The 8,302-nt window shown below is 32.1% G+C and overlaps 1 long non-coding RNA gene across 1 annotated transcript; it reads right to left on the reverse strand.

Moving 5' to 3' along the window:
- Positions 1-5,898: 5,898 nt before the first annotated feature.
- LOC131611761 (uncharacterized) lies at positions 5,899-8,072 on the reverse strand. Its single transcript, XR_009287119.1, has 3 exons — positions 8,014-8,072; positions 7,756-7,914; positions 5,899-6,141 (listed from the first exon to the last, which is right to left on the reverse strand). It is a non-coding gene; the product is annotated as an uncharacterized LOC131611761 (long non-coding RNA).
- Between the last annotated feature and the right edge of the window lie 230 nt (positions 8,073-8,302).

Here is an 8,302-nt window from a genome sequence, read left to right on the forward strand (position 1 = left end):
CTGAACTATTTTAATTTGCTTCTAAACGCTTAACTATGATTCAGATTCTTGACCTTGTGTTCAAAATTGGATAAGAGATCTTTTAAAAGAAAGAAAAAGTTAACAAAATTCATCCCCCCTTTTCTTGTGTTTTTCTAACCTTCATCTTGCACTTCTTTGGGATTTTACTAAAATTGATTACTTTAAGCCAGATAGGGGAATTCGTCAAGGACGTCCTCTTTCACCTTATTTGTTTTTTCTTTGTATGTTATCTATCTAAATCAAGGTGGACATGGGGAGTTGGGAATTTGTCCAAATTTCTCCTTGTGGTCCGAGGTTATTTGACTTTTTATTTGATGACGATGTTTTGCTTTTATGTGAGGTTAACCCCTATCAGGTTAAGGTGTGATGGGTACATTGAGGATTTCATCTTGGCATCCGGTCTTAAAGTCAGTGTCAACAAGTTTCGTGTCACGTGTTCTCTCTATGTTCCTACAGACCGTAAGCATACCATTAAATACGTTTCATCTATTCTTGTTATTTCTTATTTATGTAACTACTTGTGTTTTCCTCTTATTCAAAAAAAGGTTTGTAATGATGTATATACTAATATATTTAAGCGACTTCAAAGGTGTTTAGCCTCTTGGAATGGGGTTTTACTTAATAAAGTGGGGAGATATTGTCTTCCTACTACTGTTTGTAATATATTTATAAGATTACTTGGATTTTATTTAGGGGGAGAATTGTGAGAATAGGGGCTGAAGCTTTGTAAATTGAAACATTGTTACCACTCCCAAACATTATGGTGATTTGGGAATTCGGAGGCTAGGTTCACAAACTTGGCCCTTGTTGGGAAGTTGGTGTGGAATTTAGCCTCTTTGGTTCTAAGGTTTGTCTCTTAAGTATATTTAAAATTATGCTTTGTTGGATAGCGAAAGGTTCAGTAAGTCTTGATAGTCTGGTGCAACAATGTTAAAGCCATTGTTGCTCGTCATGATGGGCTCCATTTTCAAGTTGGTAATGGTAACTCTCCTCTTTGGAAGATGGATTTGCTTAAGACCAGTTCGTTGTGCCTCGATTTTTCCTTTGTCCATATCTCTAATTCATATTTACTCAATAAGAACATTTGGCAACCTGGTGGTTGGAATCCTGGTGAAATTGCTACTACATTGCTTCATAATATTAGGAGTAGAATTTCGAGTCAACCTAATTATTTGGCCCTTAGGGATGACTCCCCGGATTCTTGGACTTGTGGTTGTGCAATTAATGGTATGTATTCTTGCTCTTCATCATATTATTGGTTACTGAGCAGGACCACAATTGGAAGTGGATTTGGAAGCCACCAATATCTCCTAAGGTTCAACATCTTGTTTGGTTGTGCTCTCATAATGCTTTTCCCACAAAAGTTGGAATCTATAATTATTTGACTCTCTAGAAGCTCCAAGTTAGGTTTTCATTTTGTTGTTTTTCTTTCTCTTGTTTTGGCGAAATTCCGCCTTGTATCTACACACACAAAATTGTTGTTTATATATATATATATATATATATATATATATATATATATATATATATATATATATATATATATATATATATATATATATATATATATATATATATATATATATATATATATATATATATATATATATATATATATATATATATATATATATATATATATTGGTCCTTATAAATATCTCAAATTTTATATTTAGTTCCTATTAAAAAGTGACATATATTAGTTCCTAAAAAATATTTATATATGCATTTTTAGTCTATGCTATTTTTTAAATTTTTGAATAATTTTTTCATACAAGTTTAGAATACTGTGAAATATTTATTTATCAAACTTTAGAACTTTTTAAAATGAGAAAATTAAATATGAATTTTTTAAATTTCAAAAGATGGTGATAAAAGTAATAAAAATGTCTACTTAGAAATCAAAGTTTGAGATTAGTTTTTTTCAATAAACTTTTTAAAACGTTCTAAACATACCTGCAAAATAATCATTGAAAAATACACATTAGTTTAACAGCAGAGATTAAAACTACATGTATAATAATTTTGTAGGAACCAAAACATGATATTCTTTTTTATAGGGACCAAAAACAAAATTCGATATTTTATAAGACAAAAATACACACAGACATGTATTATATATAATTTATCAACATTTGATATTTTATAGGACAACATTTGATATTATATATAATTTATCAATTTATCACCTCTAAATTGTACCTAACACACAACAAACCTTCACTTGAAATTTCGTGAGATTACCATAGATTTTTCATTTTTTTACCGTGACAGATGAGAGATTATTGAAAATTTTAAATTTTTGGTATCGAAAGTTGCAAATTTCCGATTAAAAGATATAAGGTCTTTTTGTTTCAGCTTTAAAAAATGGATTTTTTTCTTTGTATTTTTGAAAATAGATTTTACAAAACAGTTTTTCAAAATACTATAAGTTTTTTAATATTTATTTTTTCTAAAACGAAACACTAATTTTGACATCCTATAACATAAACATACATTATTGAAGACCAAAACTTAGTCAAAATCGCAAATTTTTTAAAAAGTTGTATTTCAAAATGAATTTTATGAAAAATATTTGAAATAGCTTCAAAATTAAGTGAGTTTTTGAAATTTTGATATCCAATTTCTTTTTCGATATATATAGATGAAATACCTATAATCACATTTTAAGAATAACTATTTAAACCAAATTTTCATTTAAAAATTTTATAAAAAAAATTTTGTAAAAATTTTTTACACAAATTATATGACAAAAATTATTTTTTAAAAAAACCAAAACAAATGGGCCCATAAATTATCGGAATTTCTAATATTTTTTAAAAAATTCTAGAAATTTTAAAATTTTTGATATATTATCAATAAGTTTTTACCCACTTTTTTCCTTGATTTTTCTCGGAAAATTTTGTTATTATCCGAAAATTTTAAAAATCTCCTTTATGTTTCTTTTTGGTTTTATAAAATAACACCGAATTTTTTCAAAATTTTCAGTATCTCCGAAAATTTTGAGATTCACACACTATTTTCAACAAGAATGTGAAAATGAATGCCGAAAATTTCGTTTACAATACTCAAAATTTAAATTTTACTGTATGTCCATAGTAAATTTATCTTAAAAAATATAATTTTTTAAAGAAATAATAAAAAAGACATTTTTGTCAATACAAAAATGTAAGGTGTCAGATATAGTTTTAGAGGAGCCAGGCCACTTGGGCTTTGCTCTTGATCGAACAAAATCATTTGATCCAATAAATGACTATTTTAGCTTTTCTTCTGTACGAGGAATCTACCAAAAACCTCTTCATTTAAACCCCACATTTCTATTTAAAAAATGTTTAATTTAAAGTTTTTACCATTTCTTTTTTACTATTTATTTGATTTAAAGTTACAGCTTTTTCTTTGAAATGTGTGAAACACAAATAAAATATTTGAAATACTAACGATTTGAGAACGGTACAAATTAAGAAATAATTTTATATTTTTTGTTAGTTCAAATATTAATAATGCATTTATTTGTACATATTTTCTTTTATAAATATTCAAAATTAAATTTACATTGCAGAAGTTAAAAAAATATTCGAAAATATTTAAAAAAATGCATTTTTCAAAATTTTCGAGAATACATATTTGTTGTTCCAACTTAGGTACCTAATGAAGTCATATATCATGCATAATAAATAAGTGAAAAATTATTATAAGTATATAGCCTTTGTGGAGCAAACTTTCATTTGATTTGTTGGTATAAAAGGACAAACTGATTGAAAAAGAGGTGTTGTGCATACTTGGAACGAAAGGACAAACTAAAGAAATGTATGAGGCAACCTTAGAAATCATGTTGTGGTCCAACCTTAAAGATCTTCCTCTTTTCATGATTTTTATAGCTTGAAATGGATAGCTAAACTTACTTCTTAGTTAGGATTATATGTAATCAATCAAGTTACCATGAATATCTTGTGTAGCAATATATGGTAGTGATCTTGTTGATGTATAATGGCGCATGCATGTTTGATCATTAAAAAACTTGAGAAAGAGATTGATATTATGAATTAAGGATGAAAACCCTTTATTAATGGTCAATGGTGAATAAAGTTTGGAATTATAGTGCTAGAGGTGTGTATGTTAGCGGATTCATGAGCATGTAAGAGATAATGCACATTTTAACTAACTCTTAATAACCGTTAGACAAGGTAGGAACCACCTAACTTAACTATATATGATGAGCACAGGGCTGGCCCAAGGGTCAAGCTACCCAAGCTAGGGCTTTAGACCTCAAAACTTTGGGCTTAAAAAAGGCCTCAAATTTTTTTTATTTAGTTATAAAAATATATAATTACACTTGAGTTACATATATTATTGTCATTGAGTTGGAAATATATAGGCCTCTTTTTCTTTTGTTCTTGAGTTCAACTCTTAGCAACTACAAAATTAATATTTTAAAATCTCTTTTAAAGGCCTTACTTTAAAATTTACTTTAGGCCTCTAAACGGGTTGGACCGGCCCTGGATGAGCAACTAATTATTTAACTAACTTGTATCATTATCTTGTAATATCCTTCCAAAAGTTGGAGGAAGATAAATGCAGATCATGTTCAATTTGGACGGAAGAAATATGAATGATTTATATGAAGTAGTGGTTTGGTGAAGAAGTTAGCTAGTTAGTCCTTTAATGAAATAGGAAGTAATTTGAAAGTGTCTCCTAGAAGATTTTTCTCAACAATGTGACAATCAATTTTCAAGTACTTTGTTTTTTATGGAATGTCGAGTTTGGTGCAATATGAATGACACCGATATGAGAGTACATTTTTGTGGTTTTAAGTCGACTTACAATTTTTTAGTAGGTAAAGCAACCATTGAAATTCATATGTAGCAGTAGCGAGTACTCGATACTCAGCTACATAAGATGAGCATGATACACTTAATTTTGGCTTTGGCTAATATGCATAAGGATTTCCTTATGCACCATGCATAAGCCTACACAAGTCATTGGATCATGTGTTTTAATCATGTATTGAGTATTGAGTATTGAGTATTGAGTGGTGAGTATTGAGTATTGAGTAATAACAATTGATGTCTAGAATTTGATCCAATGGTCCATAATAATCTATGCATGGTGCATAGATTTTTATCTATGCACGGTAACTGCACCCCCTGGTTTAACATTTACTTAAATGATTAAAACAAAGAGAAAACATAAAACAAATAGAGAATACAAATCATTTAAAATTAACCTGTAACCGAATCCGATAGCGAGGAAAAAATATACTACACCTGACAAATGGAATTGACAGCTTGTCTGGGCTCTTGATTGGTCTGTACTGCTGCCAAATTTTATTTTTGACAAAAATATTTTCTTTTCCATGTTTATATATGCTAATGCAGAATTTTGAACTGAACAGAAGATACGATTACGATTACATATGGAAACCAATATGAGAACCGAAATACTTAGACGACAGGGTGAGGATAATGAAAACCGAAAAATGTAGGGTTTGACATGCAGTGAAGCGTATTAATATGGCTAACAACAAAATCCATTGAATGAATCTTGGGAAGTGGTGGGTGGAGTTGAATATCGTGTGAAGTTCAAAGAATTTCGGCTGGCTTTTCCATTCCCAAATGCAATTACGTCTATCAAATAAATGCCTGGAATGATTAGCTTAATTAATTATTATGCAATTAAAAAATATAAAATAGAACAAATATTTGGGAGCTGCCACGTCACCCGTAATAAATGCCAAATCAACCAGAATTAGTTATTTTGCCAAAAGTCTATTTTACCCATGGAATAAGAAAAGTTTCAGTTGTTTAATCAGAGGGCTTATCATGTAAATTCCAAGTACTTTACTTTTTATATATTATAATAGATAATAGATGTAACACCCCATACATAACTGACTAGTATATTATGCATGAAACGTTAAAATTGATATTGAGTACATACAAAAGCTATAGATATAGAAAGATCCAAATAAAATACAACATGAAATCCTAATAAGAATTACAGAACATGTGTCTTCAATGGATCTGCACAGCGGAAGATGAGATCTGAAGAGGTCTCCGAGCCATCACCACTTCCAAATCTTCAGTCTAAACCTGCTACTGACCAAACGCTACTAAACTGCACCTGAAAAAAATATAAGTTGATTGGGGTGAGATTACTAAATCTCAGTGAGTCTCCCTATCTTACGGGTTCACTCGGTCCTACAAGGTACATGCAATCAAACGGATCCGCCGTGGATCCGGGGTTTACCTCACGGCCAGGTACAAATACACAGCAAGGACAATATCACCATTAGAAGTCCCGTGGCTAACCAATGAGATATCATTAAACACACAAACAACACACAAGTATGATGTTGCTAGTACAACCACGTCACCATGATTGTACCAGCCCACCGGTGAGGACCTAATGATATTGCCTATGTGGCATCACTAGGGGTGAATAAACAAGTGATCTTACCGACGTGGTATCACCATCTCACCGTACCAACATCCGATGTTTTCCTGCTAGAGGAAATGCCTTTTTCAGTACATGATGAGTATACACCAGATCATTCCCATCAAGCACTAGCATTTCCTTGGTAACACGATGAGTATACACCAGATCATTCCCATCGAGTACCCACATATCTCATACCGATCAATGAGTATACACCAGATCATTCCCATTGAGAGCGGTGAATATGCCCAGCTATCCCTTCCCACCAATGAGTATACACCAGATCATTCCCATTGGCGGCCATCCACGGAGTATACACCAGATCATTCCCGCGTGGAGGGGGACATAAAGATGACGACATACGCAATGAGTATACACCAGATCATTCCCATTGCGTACTCGTTAATGCACAAAATCACAACATACATGATGAGTATACACCAGATCACTCCCATCAAGTATGCATATAATCATATCCGAAAGTTCGACCAGAACAAACATAAATCAAGTGATCATTGTCACACAAATCATCAAGCCATAATAGCATTTATCATCATAAAGCATTCAAATTTGTCCTACATATTCATACCACTAGTATACAAGTGATAATATAATGCGTATCATGTTCTACAACATGGTTTCACAAGTCTCGAAGGACAACAGAGGTATTCGGCTCCCTCTACAAGACTGAATTACTCTTGGGGTAAATTTCACAAAATTCCGTTTACCACATTCGTCTGAATGGGTGTCAGATATATCAAAAAAATAATATTTAGGCACCAAGGCTAATTTTCCTAGATAGTACACTTTATTAGCTTTCCAACGATATAAAGTTTGCGCAATTTCGATACCCGAGCCGAAAGTTACAAATTTCTGAAGTTTGCTGATTTTTGCACTTTTGCCCAGGGTAACCGGTTACCCAGAAGCCAGTAACCGGTTACTGGCATGAAAAATGCCCAGAAACGCAAATTTACACAGAGTAACCGGTTACCCAAATGCCAGTAACCGATTACCCTGAAGCAGAATCAATTTTCTGCATTTTTAAGGGTTCTAAACCAGTCCCAATTGCTCTAAATTGGTTCCCTGCATCACTAACATAATCCCAACGAATTTATAACAGGTACATATTCAGAACCACCAACATGCAAAGGCTTATAGCAAAAGAACACATTATGTACTAATTAATCAAGCATGCAACAACAATCATCCAAACACTGACACATTCAGGCATGTCTCACTAACCCATTCAACATGTAATTAATCTTCATTCCTACCCAAGTCCTATCTAATGGAACTCACCTTGCATCAATGGAGCTTTGGATGATGAACATGCTGCAATTGAGCTCCTAACTTGACCAAAACTACAACCCCAAACTCATCAAACCCGTAGCCCTTTCTTCTTCACATTCAGCATGCATGTCCCAACTTCAAACTCGTTTTTCTCCTTCAAGACAGAAGCTACAGATGCGAACCATAGGTGCAAATCGAAGAAAAATTTGTTAGCTTTCCAATGGGACCAGAATCGTTACGATCGGAGTTACGAGTTGAGAGTTATACCTGATTTAGTGGGGGCTGCACCATTGTTGCGAAAATGCACTTGCTTCATGAGTTCTTCTTCCTTTCTTGTTTTCAAATTCTGATTTGCAAGCCAAACAAGTCCTTAAGTCCATGCAATGGAGTTAAATGTCTCTTGTGCCCTCCAACTAAGTGTTAATTACTATCATGCCACTTGGTTGCCTCCCAACTAAAACACATGTGATTCTAACTATTCCACTACTCTTAATAATAATCATTCATAGATTAATGTAGGATATTACAATAGATAATAGATAGATATAATAGATTA

Source organism: Vicia villosa, linkage group LG6 (genome assembly GCF_029867415.1).
Source record: "Vicia villosa cultivar HV-30 ecotype Madison, WI linkage group LG6, Vvil1.0, whole genome shotgun sequence".
Taxonomy (NCBI): Eukaryota; Viridiplantae; Streptophyta; class Magnoliopsida; order Fabales; family Fabaceae; genus Vicia; species Vicia villosa.